Source organism: Mesocricetus auratus, unplaced genomic scaffold, assembly GCF_017639785.1.
Source record: "Mesocricetus auratus isolate SY011 unplaced genomic scaffold, BCM_Maur_2.0 Super-Scaffold_15014, whole genome shotgun sequence".
Taxonomy (NCBI): Eukaryota; Metazoa; Chordata; class Mammalia; order Rodentia; family Cricetidae; genus Mesocricetus; species Mesocricetus auratus.
In genome coordinates this window covers 34,798,015-34,817,993 of record NW_024429186.1, presented here as the reverse complement: position 1 = coordinate 34,817,993, position 19,979 = coordinate 34,798,015, and the positions used below count along the sequence as shown (strand labels likewise).

The 19,979-nt window shown below is 42.6% G+C and overlaps 1 protein-coding gene across 8 annotated transcripts in view; it reads left to right on the top strand.

Moving 5' to 3' along the window:
• Window positions 1-19,979, top strand: part of Sipa1l1 (signal induced proliferation associated 1 like 1) — a 284,590-nt gene that overhangs the window by 45,264 nt on the left and 219,347 nt on the right. For 5 of the 8 annotated variants that reach the window (XM_040742806.1, XM_040742805.1, XM_040742799.1 and 2 more), the window contains one exon: window positions 17,669-17,735. The exons of the other annotated variants lie outside the window; for them this stretch is intronic. The gene's annotated coding sequence lies outside the window, so the exon portion shown is untranslated. The remainder of the gene's footprint in view (window positions 1-17,668; window positions 17,736-19,979) is intronic. 8 annotated transcript variants of the gene reach the window in all.

Here is a 19,979-nt window from a genome sequence, read left to right as displayed (position 1 = left end):
GTAAATCAGAAGATATGTAAAGTATTTCTGCCACATATACTTATTTTGGAATAATATATCACACATTTGAAAACATAATATAAAAGTTATTTAGTTGAAAATATGTTTGTCATAGCAAAATTCATTGCCTTGCTGTTAATTGAGCAAATAAAGAAGTTAATTTCACCTTACCTTGTATGTTTGGGAGATCATTCACAGGGAATTGGATCACAGCCATGTTTTACCTACTCGTGCACCAGAATTTTGGAGTGAATAGCGCCTACACAGACTTTCTCTTTTCCAGACTTGAGGATGTTGTGAATTCACTTGTTAAAAACTTGACGCTTTCTGTGCCTAATCCAACATCTTAAGGTACTTTGATGGCCTACAAAGAATCAGCTGTGGGACTTTTGGGCCTTTACACTCTCCAAACCCATTGAAGTCAGTCTCTAGATGGTCCTCCATTTCAGCCAGCATTCAGATTGTGTTTTGATTATGTAATGAGCATGTAAACACACACACACACACACACACACACACACACACACACACACACACACACACACACACTCCTCCTACCTGTTTATTCAGGGTGATTTCAGATGAATTTGTATGTTGGAATGGGCTAGGCTCCAGGAAGTGAACAGGCAGTGACTGTGGCATTTGGAAATTGTGAAGGGCAGTGAACTGTGTGAAAGTACCATTGAGTTTGTTTTGTGTTGGCCAACTACTCCTGGGCCTGGGGCCTGCCCTGAGGTGCAGCTAATATACCCAGTGAGGCTCCATTGGAGGAAACCAATTATCCCTTTTTCAGAAGGTGTCAATTGCAGATAGATTCCTTGGATGACATTTTTTTTTTTTTTTTTTTTTTTTTTTACGAGACAGGGGGTTTCTCTGTATTGTTTTGGAGGCTGTTGGTCCAGCCCGGCCTCGAACTCACAGAGATCCGCCTGCCTCTGCCTCCCGAGTGCTGGGATTAAAGGCATACGCCACCACCGCCCGGCGCTTGGATAACATTTTAAGGTGATGCCCCTTATAGGAAATGTGAGATACTTAGTTTTTCCACCACTTTTTTTTTTTTTATTTTGATAGTCTTAGGATGATTTAAACTCCCATTTTAGATTCTCAGTAATTCCATGGGGTTAAGGCAGATGTTTCATGATTGGAAATACTGGATATGTTTTCTTTTGTTTGCCAGTGTTGTGTGGAGTAGCTCACATCTTTAGTCCCAGCACTCAGGAGACAGAGGCAGGTGGATCTCTGTGAGTTGGAGACCCAGTCTGATCTTAGGGCTACTACACAGATAAATCTTGTCTTAAGAAAACAAAACAAAAACAAAACAAAACAAAAGAAAAAAGAAAAGAAAAACCAGTGACCCCCACAAGCTGGTGAGAATGTCTTCTAACATGAAATAGTTTCCTTTCATCTGTTCTGGTTTGGTGTGCTATTTTCCATGTTTCATTAATTACTAGTATTATGAGCAGTTTGCCATGTAAGTAATTTTCCACTGAAATGTGGTTGTCAATGGTGACTTGCCCCAGTTTCTTTAGTTTCAGTATTTAGTTGAAGTATTCTTGTATTTCCCAGATGTCTACTTGAGTGCCCCTTCCCATCATGATGCTGTCCCTTCTCTGTAGGAGGCATGGGAGTCCTTGTGCTCACAGATAAGCACTGGGGAAACCAGGAATGTTAAACACACAGGGTTGCCCCTTCAAAAGGAGGGTGCATAACACTTTTTCCACCCAGAAGACTTGGAGTGGATGTGGTTTATTATAATAAATAGCCTGGTGACCTTTGCTCTATCTGTGTGGCTGAGATCATGCCAGATCCTTCCCTAGACCCTTATGAGCTTGTCAATGTATAGACATGTTTATGGAAGATGTCACATGTACTTTACAAAGAGTTTCAATGTCGTTTTGTCTTAAACTTTATTCTGCATGTAGGATTGAGTTCATTATCACCAGGAAAGTTTTCACCAAACTGTGCTGTGCTTATATATCCCTAAAATAAAACTCTGGGTCAGAGTCACCAAAACTTGAACTCAAAGCTTGAACCAACACTGGCTACAGAGTTGTGTTGAACTTAACTACCTGCCTTCTTGCCTCCTTTGGGTTGTTACTCTACTGTCCAAGGTGGTTGCAGAGACCCCCAGCACCCTTCAGAGGAAGTTGGAAAGTTCTGCATGGAGAGGTGTCTTGTTATTGCTGTGGCACTGGGCTTATTAGTTCCTGGAAGTTTCACATCCAGTTCTTAAATTCCCACTTACTGTATATGGAACCCTTCTTGTGGGACAGTGGCTAGATAGTCAGACTTCACAGTGCATTGAAAATAGTAAGGAAATTAAAAACAACAGAAAAAGCCTTGAGCCTGTATTCTTAGTCTGTGGCCCAGTGAGATGCAGATGTGGCCGTCACACAACAGAATGTTGAGTTGTAGCCGGGAGGTGAGTAGTAGGTGGAGTGGTAGATGGTGCTTATGAGAGCAGGCCAAATGAGCAAGGGTGGGTGCCGCCGCGGCTGGCCACAGTGCCTGCAGGTCATGGCATGCCCTGCTGTGCTTGGAGAGCATTGGGGTTTTTGTGTCTTCTGACTGACCATTGATGGCACATCTAAGGAGAGATGCTCACATCCCAAGGAGAGATGCTCACATTCCCTGTACATTGTTTAGAAAGGATCTCAGATGAGTGTGTGAGCACTGTGACAAGCCGTCTGAGAAGATCGCAGGGAAAGCATGCGGTTTTGTTCCATGCCTAACTGTTGTTCAGACGTTGAGGGTCCCTGTGGATGGTGGAGGTGAACCTTCATCCTGTGCTTCCATCCTTTAGGACTGTCTGAAACCCTTCAACCCCGAGTGGGCTCCCAGTGGACTGAGCAGGCTGTTTGCAGCGTGCACAAAGCAAGGTATATAAGAGTGTTTACACTTTTCCCTGCCCAGTGATCTCCCTCTCTGGTCTCAGCCTTCAAAGCAAAAGGAAGCCAAAGAGGCCTGTGGCTGGGGATTGAGGGAAAGCTCTGACCCCTGTGACTAATGTCTCTGAAGACAGGCTTGAATGTGGGATGGGTTTCAGGAGACCCCCTGAATCTTCAGGAGTGGTGTGGCAGAAGGACATCTTGATGTGACCTTTGCCGACTCTTTTCTCACCCTGTCATGTGCCAGCCTTGTTTGTTCCAGTGTGAAGTTTTTGCACAGTGTGACTTCCTGGCTGCCAATGCCCTCACAGTTTTTTCTCCTCACTGTCCTTTTTTCCTAACTACTTCAAAGGTAGTATCTGTGGAGTTTCTCCAGCTTCCTAGAATTAGTTACCTCATTGCACATATATGTGTTATAGTAGTGAGGACTTTTAAGTTGTCTAACTTGTTTCTGTAGCTTAAAATATTCTTAAAGAGAGGGACTATGTATTTTATCTGACTTTGAGGTGCCTAAAAGCACCCAGTAAATGGCACATTACAGATATCCAATACTTTTTGAGAGAAATGAATATAATTAAGACTTTGTTTGCCTTTACTATGGCTTGGGGTTTGGTTGGTTGACCAAAATGTTTGAGAAGTATAGGAGTGATGTTTTCTTGACTCTTTTATTAAAAATACCTGTAGGTAGTGTGAAGGTTTAGCATGCAGTGGGACATTGCTGGTTTAGACACGACCACATTGTGTTTTGGGTTACTCTCTTTTAGAAACTTTGAAAAATATCAGATGACACCTTAAACCTCCCCCAAAAAAGTAAGAGGAAAATTTAAATATTCATATGTGTATAAATACATATTAGATAATTGTGTTAAAGAAATGGCAAGCAGAGAAAGATAAAGGTTAGGGAGGAACAGATTCTGTGAGAAATCACGCCTCCACTGTGGGTGACTGAACACACTATGTTCTGATGTGCTGTTGGAGTCTGTAGTTTGTAAAAGCTGATGCGCATAATGTAATCAGACCATCCACCTGCTAGCAAGAGTGACCAGAACAGGCACTGTGGAGTGCATTGACACTTGTGGCTGTGTTGGGTCTAGACTTGGGGAGAGTAGATTCCTCCTAAAACACTGAAGCTCAGGGTAAAATGTGTCCTGGCATTGACTAGTGTATCAGGGGTTCCTGTGCAGACTTCTTGGAAGCATTACCATCTGTGGAACGCTTCCCAGTGTGCTGGGGGTTCAGGCTGGCCAGGGCAGTGGAGCAGAGGTGGTCAGCTAGTCCTGCAGAGGGGTGCAGGCCTGCTGCCTGAGGAGGATTTTGTTCACTGTCAACAGGCCAGCCTGGGTCTCTTTGGGGCGTTTTTTCTACTGGATGCTGATCCTTTTTCTCATGGCTGTGTCATTCTGGTAAAGACTGTGTGGTGCTCCTCTTCTTGCCCAGTTTTATTTCCTGCATTCACAAGTAAAAAATAACCCTTCCAAATATGGATCTGTTACGGACCTCCCTGCACTCAGTGCTTTGCATATGGAAACTTTGTGGGATTTTCAGGTCTTGTGACGTAGGTTTCTTTTTCTATACTCTGGACTGGATGAGTGAGGTCAGATTTCAGTGTCTAAGGCAGAGCTATTCCCTGGAAGCACTTCCTCCAGTGTCACTGTTTCTCAGAATGTGGCACCCTTGTATCCAAAATTGATTCAGAATTAGCAATGGATAAAATAACCTCACCCATTATTTTACTTGATATTTTAGTGACTTTGAGTTATATTGAAATTAAATCATAGGCAGTCTCCCTCCTTCCCTCCCTCCCTCCCTGCCTCCCCCATCTTGAATGGGTTCTGGGGGTCGAATACAGGTCATCAGGTTTGGTAATAGTGCCTTTACCCACCGAAAGAAACATCTTGCTGAGCCGTTAAGTTTATTGTTGAATAATGTGCTTAAAGCATGTTATAGAGGTTAATTTAAGTTTACCTGCTGTTGATTTTTTTCTGATGGATAAGCAATAAAAGGAAAGATAATTAAAGCAATTTGTGGGGCTGATTTTCACAAAGGTTAAGCTATATTAGGCTTTTCCCCAAACCTCTTTTCATAACTGGTTTTTCTGTCATGCTTTGTAATTTGTCTGCATTATGTATGATGATATTGAGGTAAGAGAGTGTATGAGGGCATAATTATGTCAAATGTGCAGTTGTTTTGGTATTGTAGAGTTTGGAGAAGGCCCTTGGTACATCTGTCTTTAAAGAAAATCCTTGATGAACCATAGTTCCAGTAGATGAATGCGTAGAGAAAACATTCTGGCTTTGACATGGTAGCAATGAAAAACACACATTATTTGGCAAACTTGTCAGGTACCCCGAATTGCTGATTGTTTTGTTTGATTGGAGAAGAGTTTGTCCCCTCTGGGTTCACATAGGCTCATGGTATGATTACTAACATCACGGTTCCTCTCCCCTGGAAACCCTTCTTTTCAACTTTATTCTTAAGACCAACATTGTCAGCTGGGAGTTGTTTTCCTGGCCTTGATGCATGGAGAGGCTTGTGCATATCAAAGAGTGGTCAGTGACCTGTCACTTGTGCTTATCAAACAATGGTCAATGTACCTGTCACTTGTGCATATCAAAGAGTGGTCAGTGTACCTGTCACTTGTGCTTATCAAACAATGGTCAATGTACCTGTCACTTGTGCATATCAAACAGTGGTCAGTGTACCTGGTACTTGCTGGATACTTGCTGTTTTTGTCTCAGTTACGGCTTTGTGCAACTTTAAGAAGGACCAAGTCTCCACATTGAGTCATGAAGTGTTATCTTGCCCAGGAACACAGTAAGTCTGGTTGTCTTTTCTGAAGACAGAGCCTGTGCTTTTTCTAGACTGACGTTCTGCTCCTTAGAGGTGGAATATAGTATGTTGTTAAACAAACAAAAACTAAAACAAAGAAAGAGATTTATTGCTTATTTATGTGTATGTGGGTGTGTGTCTGTGTGAGTGAATGCAACATATATGTCAGTCTTGGTGGAGGCCAGAAGAGGGTGTTGGAGACCCTGAAGTTGAAGTTACATGGCGTTGTGGAGTCATGGGAGGTGAGTGCTGAGACCTGAATTTGCGTCTTTAAGATGATCAGGGAGCCATCTTTCCATCCTACTGAGAACATTTTTTTGTTTTGTCTTTCTGAGGTCTCAGAAACTCCTTTAGAATACACAGGCTAGCCCAACAATGTTTTTAAAAATCTATTTATCTACTAGCTGTCCCATCCATCCATCCATCCATCCATCCATCCATCCATCCATCCATCCATCCATCCATCCATCCATTTTGGAGTGTCATGTACTGGTCTAGACCTTTGTGCTAGCTGGCTACCAAGCCCAGCCTATCTTCATGATGTTTATGGTGGTCAGGCAGAGTGCTTGTTTAGCCTGCATCAGGCCCTGGGGTGCTCCCCAACACCACAAACACCTGGCGAGGTAGTACCTGCTATAACCTAACACTCAGGAGATGGAGGCAGGATGATCAGAAGTTCAAGGTGATTCGAGGTTTGCCTGTATACAAAGGCATTAGAGTTAGATTTTAACTGTAAAACTCAATGCTGTTCAAATTGGAGACTTTTGGAAGAATTAGGCCCAGTTGTAGAATATTTCTCTTAAAGAGTATCATTGATAAATTTAAATAATTTAAACTGCATTGATGAGATTTGAAAAGTTACTTTAAAGTTGAGTTTCTTTCTGATGCACCCCTGTGACTTCTGGCGGTATTGAAGGTGACCTGTGACCAGGTAGATGTGACCCTGAGAGAAGCTGCTTTTGAGACCAGTGTGATTATTCATTGTGAGCTGCTGCGAGTTCTTTTTTCTATTTAGTGCTCATGCCTGCGTGTGTAGTAGGATGTCTTTCTCAGTTGTTCCCACCTTGAATGTCAGACGGGGGCTTCTGGCTTGAGCCCAGAGCTTTCTGGTTAGCTGGTCTTGCTGGCTAGTGCTCTGGGGAACTCTGGTGACACTTGCTCCATCCTTTAAACTTTGACCCATCTCCCTGGCCCTCGCTGAGCAGTTTGTCACTAAGACAACAGACACCATCTTAAGTCTCCAGATCAGAGACCTTCAACTCCACGGCTCTCAATGCATGGTCCATTTATCTTTCTCTGCCTTTTGTCCCCAGCCTCAGTCAGGCTCTGGAAAACTCAGCAGCCCTGTCACTGGCACTCTTCACTCAGTGCCCTCACTCTCCAGATCCTCTTCACAGTATCGCTGAGGTCTTTTTTGCATTGTCTGTAAATACAAGTATGCATGTGTGCGCACACTCAAACACATGTGGTTCTGATTGTGACAGTCCCTAATAGGCCTTTTGGTAGTTCCTCATCGCCTGTGGGCCAGTGGTTTAAAAAACTAGGTGGGATGGTTCCGCCCTTCCACCACCAGCCCCTCGGTCCACCTTGCCTTCTCTTCCCGTTGGTTACAGCACATAAACTGCTTCCTTGCTGGTTTGCTTGTTAGTTGTGCTTTGTAGCTGCCATTTGCTTAATGCACTACTTAGGTTTTCTTTTGTATAACTTGTTTTACCCACAGAAGCCACTGTTTCATCTCACTTGTGCATTGGACATCAGCATACCACGAGATGGCAGAGTTTACACTGTTCTTAATTATAATTAATTAATTAGAGTGTGTGTGTGACTGTGATTGTGGTTTGCATGTGTCTGGTGTGTGTTGCACACTTGTGATTGTGTGGGCGTGTATGCCTATGCATGTGCATGCAGAAGTCAGAGGGGGATGTTGGTGTCTTCCTCTATCAATCTTAGCCTTATGTCCTTGAGTCAGGGTCTCTCACTGAGCTAGAAGCTCTGTTTCATCAGGGTTAGCTGTCTATCAAGCTGTCTGGATCACCCTTCCCTGCTCCATAGTGCTGGGATAACAGGCACATACAGCCTGGCTTTTTTACATGGGTGCTGAGATTCAAACTTAGGTCCCCAGGTTTGTAGCACAACCACCCTTACCCACTGAGCTGTCTCCATGCCCCTCACTATAGATTGAAAATATTTTATTGCATTTATTTATTTCTCTTGTGTATGTGTAAGTATACTATACATGTGGAGGTCAGAGGATAATGCATAGCGGTTGGTTCTCTCCTTCCACAAGGTAGGTGGCACCCAGGGGTAGAACTCGGGCCATTAAGTTTGGCAGCAAGCACCTGCTGAGCCATCTCACTGGCCCTACATGGTAATTTTTAAAAGCACTATTGTATTTTGTATTATTATTGCTATATTGTTTATGATGATGATGATGATTTTGAGGCAGGGTCTCTCTGTGTAGATCAGGCTGACCTTGAACTTCTGATCCTTCTGCTTCAGCTTCCTCAGTGCTGGGTGGGATTGCAGGGACATACCACCACAGCTGGCTTGGCTTCTGTTCTAAGGGGATCCTTACCAGGCATGACAAATACCTACATGGAATTTTACTCTGAAATGCTATGGAGTAAGTGGAATTAGATAACTAAAAGTTAACTGCAGTTCTTTAAACTTAATCTGTTGAAGGTTATTATTTTCCCATTTAGATATTGTTTGTAAGTTCTGAGCTGTATGCACATAAAATTAAGTTTTCCCATTCATCACTAAGTGCTGTAGCAGTTTGTTTTGCGTTAGTAAGTGTACTTGTTTATGCTTCATCACTTTGATAGAATTACAAGGCTCCCAAGCTTATTTGATTGCTGTGTATCTAAAAGTGAGTATTCACATTGTCCACGCAGCAGCAACAACTCTGAGCGATGAGCCTGGTGCAGGCAATAGGCTCTGTTCGGATGCTGAGGATGCATGGTCGCCTATGGACCAAGATGTAGAACTCTCAGCTCCTTCTCCAGCACCATGTACTGCTGTGCTTCCTGTCATGACAGTAATGGACTAAACCTCTGAGACTTTTAGCCAAGAAAACAAATGTTTTCCGTTAGAAGAGTTGCCATGGTCATGGTGTTTCTTCACAGCAATAAATCCCTACCTAAGACACCGGACACCCTCCTTTATTGACTCTTGGGTTAGTTTACAAGCTCTTTGAAGGGAAAGTCAGTGTTGATAGGTCTTTGGAGATCCAGGTTTCTTTGCTCAGAGTCTTACATCTGGTAAATGTTTAAGAAATATTTGAATTAGAGTAAGTTCTTAAAGTAAATAGTGGGACTTCATTTAGGCACCAAGTTGTTCTGCTGTTGACAGTGCAGATGGATCTCACTGGGCAGGGTTGCCGTCACCTTGGAGAATAAGGGGACTAACTTAAGCTGAAATAGGTTTCTCACCATTTCTGTGTGACCACTCCCTGCTCTTGGTATGCCTTGATGCATATGCAAATCCTGCTCTCAGTCAGGAACTTCTGCTTTTCTAGCTTTCATGATGTCATTAACTGGATGTTTCTCTGGTCTTAGAGAGAGGAAGAGAGAGACAGTTGATTATCTGTTAGTTATCCACCCCATCTGTTTCCTGTGTGACAAGGATTTCTGTTTACTGCCGCTTGTCCCTGTGCTCAGAGACCCTGTACAGGTGCACGTGCTGGCTTTCAGTGTTGGGATCAGTAAGGACTTACTTTCTAACATTGTTTGCTTTCTTTAGGACATGAGCTTGCTATTGATGTGTCTTCCTGTCACCTTAAATCCAAAAACCCATGTTATCCTGTGTTAGTTCTAGTGCGACTTTATAAGATCTCTTTGGATTTGGTCAAGATGCTTATGGCAGGACCTGAAGAAACTGCAGACAAGACTCAGTACCCCGGCTCCTCCCAGCACTTGTCACCCCACCCCTTCCCCAAACCTCTCAGCCCAGGGCCTGTTCTTTGCTCCCCTCCCCCAATCTTCTCTCCTGTAAAACCCTGAGTTTCAGCCGTGTGCGCTCTTGGCCTCTTCCTCCTTGGCTCCTTTCTTGGTCCATTTGCCCTCTTACCTCTCTCTCTTCTCTTCCTCTCTCATTCTCCCCTTTTCTCTCCTCTCATGGAGAGTTTGAACCCTTCCAGGTGCCTTTGGCTGAACTCCCCCTCATACCTACCTACAGTAAAACCCTTCTCAACCATACTTGGGAGCAGTCATGTCCTCATTTTCATTCAGCTTCATTATTTTGAGTCTTCGTTCTTAAAAAAAAAAAAGGACATAAAGATAAGCAAAACAAAACAAAAACCCCCAAATGATAGCTGTCAATTACAGGGAAGCTGCAGGGATTCAGTGAAATAGCAAGCATCCACACGGTGTCGGAGACCAGTAGGGGTGCGCTGTTAGTGTAAGAGACTATGCTGTGTTACATAAGGAGGGCATGAGTCTTAACATGGGATGAACTTAACTATTTTGGGCAGTGTTAAAATCGCCACAATTCTTACCTGTATCCCCTTGTAAAGTGGAATTATTTAATACCATTTCCTTGGATGGTCATGCTGTTTACATGAGGTACAGAGGATTATGTGTCTGACTCTATACATACTGACACAATAGCTTTATTTAAAGGGAAATTACTTACTGGAAGACAGATTTAGATTCATGACTAAATTAACATCAAGATGGAAGCTTCTGAATGCACTAGGTTTGATTTGTGCTTGTTACCTTTGAAGCACTTGGGCCCAGCTGGAAGTGTGAGAAGACTGTGGTGGCCACAGCTGCTCCTACCCCTTCAACTTAAGGCTAGGTAGCCATCTTGTACTTTTCTTTCTTGTACTTTTAGTTATGTGTATGAGTATATGTATGTGTCTGTGGGTGTGTGCACATTGAGTGCAGGTGCCTGTGGAGCCCACAAGACAGCACTGGATCCCTGGAGTTAAAGACTGCTGTGAGCTGTAGTGTGACACTTCTTTTCCCTTCCTCCTTCTGCCCACTAGCACTCACATGTGTGCACATGTCACTTTGCATGTTTGGCTTCACTTGAAGTCAGTCAGGGGCACAAAAGTAATGATTGTGTAACTTTTGCAAGGAGTATTGTTAATACCTGTTTAGAGATTGGCATGCAGTACTATAACTTTATAATTTTTCCTTTGAGTGACCTGCTTTAAAAAAAAAAGATACCGAAAAGCATTAAACAGACAAATAAAAAACTATGATCAAGAGCAGGAAAAGCAATTTAGATTTTAACTGAAACAATTTTAAGTCTGTTTAGAAGGTATTAGAAGAAATAAAAACTATTTTAGAAGGTATTAGAAGAAATAAAAACTATTAATTCCCTTTCAAGTTTATTAGGTGGTAGAAAGTTTCCTAATTTTACTTGAAGTTGCAATTTTGTTTCAAAGATCAGGAAAGAGCCTTTGTAGCCTTCTTACACTGTGTTTGGGACTGGTAACAGCTATCCTTTCATTACTGGTTCTGTTACATTTAGCCTTGAAGGGGCTCCTATTTCAATTCCGTCATTTGATCCTTAAAATAATATTGTGAGTGAAGAAGGAGATTTTCTGCATATTACTGAGGAATTTCACAGAGTCACTGACTGATGGCTAGGAACTGAATGGCAGCCTCCAACTCCTCAATCTTTGTCATGCCATGAGGGTGCTTTCCTGTGCTAACTTGGCAATAATTTTGAATCTTGGTGTTGCCATAATTATTCATCTATTCAGCAGAGTTTTATTGCAGACACAGAGTCTTCCAAGAATAAATTTTATCTGATAACTGAGTTGGACTAGACTACAGCTATGGAATGTGATAGAAAATTTCTAAAAAGGTTGTGCACATTACTCTTGCAGATGAATCAGATTGGTCCAAGTTTTGTGCATCTGCCCTATCTCCCTACCTTCAGGAGGAGTTTTCTTTTCTTACTGGCTGTGAACCCAGCCTTGTTCATACCATAAAGTTCCTTCTGGAAATGAAGCACAGAGGGTTCACTCCCAGAAGTTAGCCGGCCCAGAACCCTGACTGTGTTTCTCCTGCCCACCCTCCTTCCCTCTAGAACCAGACCTGTGCTTTGAAGCTGTGCATTTATGGCATCCTCCTGTCTCTCTCTCCTGAGCTGTGGGCTTAAGATGCCCTAGCCCTCAAAGTGAGTACATCTTTGAAGAACATATTTTGGGCTTGGACTATTTAATATTTAAGCTTTGAAAAATTAGTATCATTGTATATGTACTTTATGAATGAGGACAAACCATCACAGCCAGGCATTTAGAATGCTGGCTGTTTTCCTGGTCTTTGCTGATAAGATATATCTGTAAGTGTGGGGCCTCATTCTCTTTTCCCTTTCTTCTCTGAGGGGACTGGAGTACCAGTTTTGTCTAAAGTGCTTTGCTTTGCTGGGTTGTTCCCTTACTGACCCTTCAGTTTGAGAAAATAGACTTTTTTTTTTTTGAGAAAATAGAGATGTTACCACCTGGCACATGATGGAGGGATGAAGCCCATAAATAAATACATAGAGGTTAGTGAGAGCCAGTTGTACCTCTGTCACAGAGAGGGGCGGGGAGAGGGACAATTTGGTGGTGAGCCTGAGGTGTGGGCTTAGAACTAAAAAGTGTGGGCAAAAACTCATGGTTTTTCCATGGCAAGAAAAAGAAAGTAATACAGAAATAAATGTGTGCATGTGTATATATGGTTCTCTTTTCTTTGAAGGCATGGAGGTAACAGTTATCCTTTTGCAGAAAGCACACTGCATCCTCACATCTTGTCTTCTAAACGTCATTTTCCACTGAAATGGTAGGCATTTTTGGACTTTAAGTACTGAAAGTTTATTGATGAAACCATTATGGATTCTTATTTTTAAAAATGATGTATTTATATTTATTTTATGTGTATATGTGAGTGTGTACATGTTCATATGTGCATCATATGTGTTGGGTACCTTTGGAGGCCAGAAGAGGGCATCAGATCTTTTGATGCTAGAATTATTGTGTTGATGTGGAAGTGAACCCAGATTCTTTCAAAAGCAGGAGGTGCCCTTAACCGGGGGTTGGCGGGTGGGGGGATGGGGATGGGAGTGGAGGGTAGGTCATCTCTCCTGCCTTCTGTATAGTTTGGAAGTGTCATCCCACTAAGTAACAATCATGAAAGGAAACAAAGTAATCTTACTGTGCAGAATTCTGACAGATACTACCTTAATTAAGTAGTGTGTGTTAACATTGTCATATCGTAGACATGATTAGATGTTCTACCTGACAGAATGAAGTTAACTCTTATTGTATAGTATTCCTGTTGAAAATGTACATGAACCTAATCATAGGGGACAATCAAACACAAATCAAGGAGACATCACACAAGCTGGCCAGGAATCTTTTTTATTACTATGATCACAAGGGGCAAGGAAAATGAGGAATTCTCCAGACAGAAGTATTACTCTTGAGATGAAAGCAAAGTACAGTGTAGGGTCCTGAACTGGATCCATGTACTGAAATAGACATTATTAGGATAGTTAGAGGAAGACAAACATAGTCTCCGAAGTAGGCTGTGGTGTTTATATCAGCGCTGTATTCTGGGTTTTGATAGTCACAACTATGAAACATTGTGTAGGAGAATGCTCTTGTTTATAGGAAGTGCTCATCAACCTTTATAGGTATTGACTCTCTTTGTGGTCAAGTGTCCAGGGAAAAAGGCTATTCTACTGTGCCTGCATATTTTTGTAGGTTTGTCTGAATTTATTGAGTAAAGCAAGGTATAGCCCTTCAGTTGTTTGAATACCTCAGAATCATCAGTTTATCACACAGACCCTTTACAAAGTTTGATGGGTTCTCCTTTGCTCGGAGCTGCCTTGCCACACTGGCTGTGGTCTGTCCTGGGGTATGTAGGCTTGTCAGCAATTACTGTGTCTCATTTGTGCATTCTTTATGTTCATTGTTTTCTCCTTCACCTGTGTCTTCTTGCATTTGTGGAAACTGCTTCTTTGAATGGAAAGTATGGTTTGCAGAAATGACATTGACACAGTGTAGACAAAGATGATGCTTTATTTTAACTTACTTTGTGTGTGCTTTATTTTAACTTTGTGTGTGCTGTTTTCTCCTGTTCATTGATGGACTCCATCACACAGCATCTACTTCAATTCTGAGCACATATCAGGTTTTGAGTTTGTCTGTGGGTGTGTACATGTGAGTGCAGGTGCCCACAGAGACCAGAGTGTCAGATTCTCCCTCCCAGAGCTGAAATCTCAGGCAGTGATGAGTTGTCTGTTGTGGTGCCTGGAATCAAACTAAGAGCCGGCTTCCAACCTGAGCTTACTTTTTACAGTGCTGGACCAGCTGGTTGCCTGTTTAAATAGTGTGGACTTTCTAGAATGATGTGGGGTAGAATAGATGTGATGGTGTGGGTAACTCATAAGAACATGTTTGTTCAGGTTTTGAGTGGCCAGTCCCCACAGCTCTAGGACTGAATATTTTGGGAGGGGGGTGGTCTCAGTTTATAGATTTGTGTGTCAGGTGGAATGTGGGAATTGGACAGACGGGTCATGGTCACCCACAGCTGCCTTTCTCTGAGAACATTACTTTAAGCTGCCTGAGAATCTGCCTTTTCTCTAGGATATAGAAAACCATAGTTAAAGACATGCAGTCACCCTGGCACCTTCTTTGGCTGGTGAGACTGAAGCCTGTCACAGGTCCTGTTTTCCTTGGGTAGACTGGCAGACAAGTTTCTCTGTGGCAGTCAGTCTGGCTAATTTTCCTATTTCTCCGAATGATTAAGGAAGAGCTCTTTAACAAGCCAGAGTGCTAGTTACATTGCACTCGGTGACACCCACACACACAGGCTTTTTTTTCAGCATTTTTCCCCCTTGCTGCTTTTACAGTGTAGGTGGCCTTCTCTGGATTGCTTTTGACAGGAAATTGAACAACCTTTCTTTTTTGGAACAGAGTATATTTTACTGCTGAGAGTGGAAAAAACAAACAACAAAAAAGAAGTGTTTGAAATGTTATTATGAGTTTGATTTAAAGACCATTTTAAGTCCAGAAAAATGAGAGTGGGGGTCAATGTTCCATCACAAATTGTATACTGCAGTTCCTGAGTGACCGCTGGGCTCCACCCTCTGGGCCTTCCTTCTTGCTCCTCTTGCTTTGTCTCTCCTTTATCAGGAAGTAGCTTGGGCTGGGTCTCTGATTTTCTGGCATTAAATGGGGCCCTCCCTCCTGCCTTCCTTGAGCAGTGGGGGTGTGGTGGGCCCTGTGCTCTTTCGCAGGCTCCTTGACTCTAGGACCTGTGATGGTCCTACCCATGTCATTCTGCCTTTATGGTTCCACATCTCTGAGTGACACTTGCTGAGGGACTGGTTTACCCCTTGTCCTGAGGTGTGGTTGGAAGCTCCCACCATGTACCACAGGTTTTGTGGTAGCCCCAGACATTCTGTCCCTTGGTTGTGAGTGCCTGGGTCCATGGTTGTGCAGGTTATAGTGCTTGAGTCTGCCTTGGCAGCTCATGTTCATCACTGGGGATTCAGATGCAAAATACCAGCCTTCAACCAGAGGACGTCTGACTTGCTTCATCTGGAAGCCTTGTCTAGTTTGAAAGGAGCACTTCTGTTGAAATCTGTATGTTCCAACATCTCATGCTTTTCAAATTGGCATGTTTGTTCGTGTACCCATGTGGTTTGCCCATGCTAGTCAGCCGCCAGGTATGCCCTGTTTATGCAGATGGCTAGTTATAGCTCAGTTCATTAAGACTAACAAAACAGAGCCCCTGTTTTGAGTGTTAATGGCTATCTTTCCTCATTCTGTGGGTGTATGCTATACCATAGAGGCCAACCTTGAGTAAACATCATGTCTGCTACCTGGGCTGTGTGACTCAGAATCCATCGCTGGTTTTTTTCCCTCCCAGGTGTGTCTAACTGTACATTCTGGCTGTGGCAGCCCAGGGAAGGCTTGCTGCAGCTGCCTCCTCAGCTCTATCGAGGACATATGGTCCTGGGTAAATCCTGTTGTGAATGTAAAATTCGAGTAAGTTTTAAAAGTGTTTTTGTGCTTGGCTGAATGAAGGATGGGACTCCCTAATGTTCAGGGTAACAGGCTGGAAAGAGGAAGTTCTTGTCTCACCCAGACTTGGGGCTCCATGAGTGAAGAAACTCAGCCTTGGTTATTATTACTGTTTTCAGGCTTCAGTCTATATGACTGGGAAGAGTTTGAAGTAGGATGTAACCTCAGTAAATGGGAAAAAAACAAAACAAAAACACAATACCTTTCTTGGGAAGCTCTTATGAACATAGTTTGATTCAAAGATTTTTGAAAATTGAAACATTTATTCCAAATTATCAGGCCAGCATGGTGGTGTACACCGTGAATCCCAGTATTCAGAGACAGAGGCAAATGCAGACAAATCTGGTCCACATAGGGAGATCTAGGCTAGCCTGAGCTATGTAGTGAGACTCTTGTCTCAAAAACAAAACAACAACAACAAAAAAAACCCAAAACAAACAAAAACCAAAACAAAGCATAACAACCCCTCCCTCCTCCTCCTCCTCCTCATTTATTTATTTATTTTTGTGTTTCGAGACAGGGTTTCTCTGTATTGTTTTGGAGGTTGTCCTGGAACTCGCTCTGTAAACCAGGCTGGTCTAGAACTCACAGAGATCCACCTGCCTCTGCCTCCCAAGTGCTGGGATTAAAGGCGTGCGCCACCAACGTCCGGCACCCCTCTCTTCTTCTATTTATTGTTATTGAGCACAAATCTGTATTTTTTAATGAGTGATATATAGAAATGTAGCTTTCATAGGAAATGACCTTACGGCTGTGTTTGAGAGCTTATTATCTGTCTCAAACAAGCAGCATTTGGAATTTTAGAGTTTGGAGCCTGGAGAGATGGCTCAGTCATTGTTGTTCCAGAGGACCCAGATTCAGTTCCTAGCACTCATATGCCATTTTACAACCCTCTGTAATGTTAGTACCAGAGCACCTAGTGCCCTCTTCTGGATTCTGCAGGCATTCAAGTGATGAGACATGTAGAGGCACACAAAACACCCACACAACATAAAAAAGCAAAAATGAATTGGAGAATTACTTTGTGTGTATATGTTAGTGTGTGTATATGCATGTGCATACATGAGTGCCAACCTGGTGGTGTTTCTCAGGAGTTCTCTACCTTGTTTTTGAGACAAGGTCTTAGTGGGACTTGGAACTTGATGATTAACTGGGTAGTCAGCCCACCTGCCTGGCTCGCCTTCCTCAGTTCTGGAAGGACAAGCAAATGCCACCATGCCTGGCTTTATGTGGGTGCTGGAGACTGAACTTGGCTCCTTAGTACTTGGGTGGCAAGTGCTCTATTGACTGAGTTGTCCCCTCAGCCCCCAGAATTGTAGAAATTCCAAATTCTACAAGCCAGGATATCTGTTGCTTTGGAAGAGGGGTTCTCAGCCTCTCCTTTATTTCTCCTTTGGGCTGGGTGATGTGTGGCCTAGCACCATCCCTAGCATAGATGGCAGTAGTATGTCCCTTCTCCAGTTAGGATATCAGGACATAGAATTGCACCTGCTGAGACTCGTTCTTCAGAACAACACTGTGTGTGTATGGGGGGGGGTGAAGGTGGGTTCCTAGAGGCAATGGGATGCTGAAGGCATGGCTAATTAGCATCTCCTTCTAGGGTGCTTCTTAGAGGTCCTGGACCTGCCTTTGTCCTAGATGTTGTATTGTTTGTCTGTGGTATGGCCTTGGAATATCTGTCTGTTTGCCTAGTCAAGTTTAAGAGTCGGTTTAAGAGTCGGTTCTTTGTGTGAGAGTACTGTTGGTTAGTCCTAATTTAAATGTATAGAATTTCACATAAAGCTTAAAGGAAACTTTAAATTAGAATTTTATTAATACTTTTTTTTAAGTTTTTGGGCCCTTTACTTACTCTGAGGTACAGTTACATATTTTCCAAAAATTGAAAATCACTATTATACTAAAGCTCACAATTGTTTTAATTTAGGTTTTGAGAGATTTCCTCAAGTTGGACTCAAAAGCAAGGTTTCCTGCAAACTTTGAGGTGGAGTGAGGTGAGTGGATGGATTCCCACCAGGCTCTGCTGGGGGAGGGAGTGTCACTGAGATTCTGGGTTAACTGGCCGCTACTTCACAGTCTTTGTCTTACCCAGTGTGAGTTTTGTGTGTTTTCCCACTAGCTTTTCCTGTTTGCCATTTTCTTGTTGCTGGGTAGCAACAGAGAAGCAGATGATGTGAAGTGCACAGTTCTGCTCGCTGACATCTGAACCAAGTGGCTCTCTCTTTATACCAGGCTTGCTCGGGCAGGGCTGGGGGGTAGGGTGTGTGTGTGTGTGTGTGTGTGTATGTGTGTGAGTGTGTGTTTCCTGGACGTCCTAATAGGCCACTTTAGTCCCTTATTCTCCATAGGCTACCTAAGCAGACAAGCAATAGCAAGAAATAAAAAGGAGATTTACTCAATGTGGCCGCAGTAGGAAAAGGAACAGAGAAAGATCCAGTGGTCCCCACACCCCGCCCAAGTCTGTTTCCAGCAGACTTCACGAGGGTTAGGTTTAAGCAGGTCACAGGTTTTTCAGTCTAGTCAAGGTGTGGGCCTGCTTCTAACAAAAAGCAGGATTCCAGCTTCTGCATGGTAGTCTGAAGGGTTGTCAGACTGTGTGAGGCAGGGTCCCGCTCTGCCTGGCACCAGGGCCCAACCCTCTCTTTCTCCCAGCCTAAGAGTCTTGGGGACCATTGTCTCAGTAGCCTGATAACCTAAGGTACAGGGATCTCTGCTTACACAGCTGTCTTGACTCTTGCAGGATGGTTGCATTGACAGTTAAAACAGCCAAGGCTTTTTTCCTGTTTGCTTCAGCTGCTTAGGTTTTCTGTCCCATACTTCTGTTTCTGTCCCATGATACATATGTTAAAAGTCTTCTTCAGGTTTCTTACATTTGCCATGTTTCTGCTTCAGCCTTATTTCGAGTAAGAATCTTGCTATGGAATGCATGCTGTACTGTTTGAGGTGCTCAGCTTATGAGCAAGGAGAAGGTAGCTGGATTGATCACCCCTCTTTACCCTTCCCTTCCTTACTGCATGCTGCCACTGGTCTTGGAATTGTTTTCCATTTTTAATTTTAAAATATGCACTTATAATGTCAGAGATTTGTCAAGAAAGCAAGAAGAAATCACACACAAACTACCAGCCTTGTATTATATTACCTAGGCTTATAATTGTAGCCTGGAATATTTTTGATCAGTTGGTTCCTTAATGTACAAAACTCTTGTTTCTTGCTATAGTCTTCAAAATGTATTTAATAGATCTGGTTTTCCCTATCATAGTATGAGTATGTTGATTTTGTTTTTTCCCCTCTGTTGTAAATAAGATGCATTGTATTCCTTTGTATATATGGCATTTTATTTTTGTTTAAAATATTCTTAGTATTAAGAATATTGTCAAAAGAATGTAATTTTTGACTTCTATAAATACATATTCTGCACTACTTTTATTGTGAATGGAATAAATTCTCAAATGTTGGAATTTGAAATATTTTGGAAACTTTTGATGCTGATTACCTAGAGACCAAAGAATCCCACTTTAAATAAACCTTAAGATGGTGATAATTAGAACATTTTAGGGGCTGAAGAGATGTCTCAGGGGTTAAGAGCATTGACTGTTCTTCCAGAGAGTTTGATTCCCAGCAACCACATGACAGCTCATAACCATCTACAGTGGATTCTGATACCCTCTTCTGGAATAAGGTTGTACCTGCAGATAGATCACTCATACATAAAATAAATACAGCCTTAAAAATAATAAATAAAAAGGAGAAAGTTTGAAAGGAATCCTTTTTAAAGGATGTAGGGATGATGTAGTTAGCTCATCAAATAATACATGTCAGGATGATGCATGTGTGTGTGTTGTCCCCCCCGCCACGCCTATGTTGTGCTGCAAAGTAGATCTACACGGTAATGCCGGCTAAGTGTAGAGATGTAAAGGTTGCTAGCATGCTCTGCACAGACTGTCAGGGTGGTCTGTGGGAGCCTTTATGGGAGAGTTAGCTTATTTTGTGTGGTTCCCTGGAAATGGTAGAGATAGTTGATTTTAAGATTAGCATAAAGAAGTTTTTCTAGGTAAATTAAATCTTTAGTTAAATAAATCATTAGACTTGCTCCTCAGATTTAGCATAGACTTGGATTTAGCATAGGCTTGTTCTAATATTTCAGCAAGCCTTGCAAACTTTTAAATTAGTTATGAAAGGAGGATGCTATACCGAAAAGCAAGCAAGCAAACAAAAACCAGCCTAATGCAGAGTAAAAG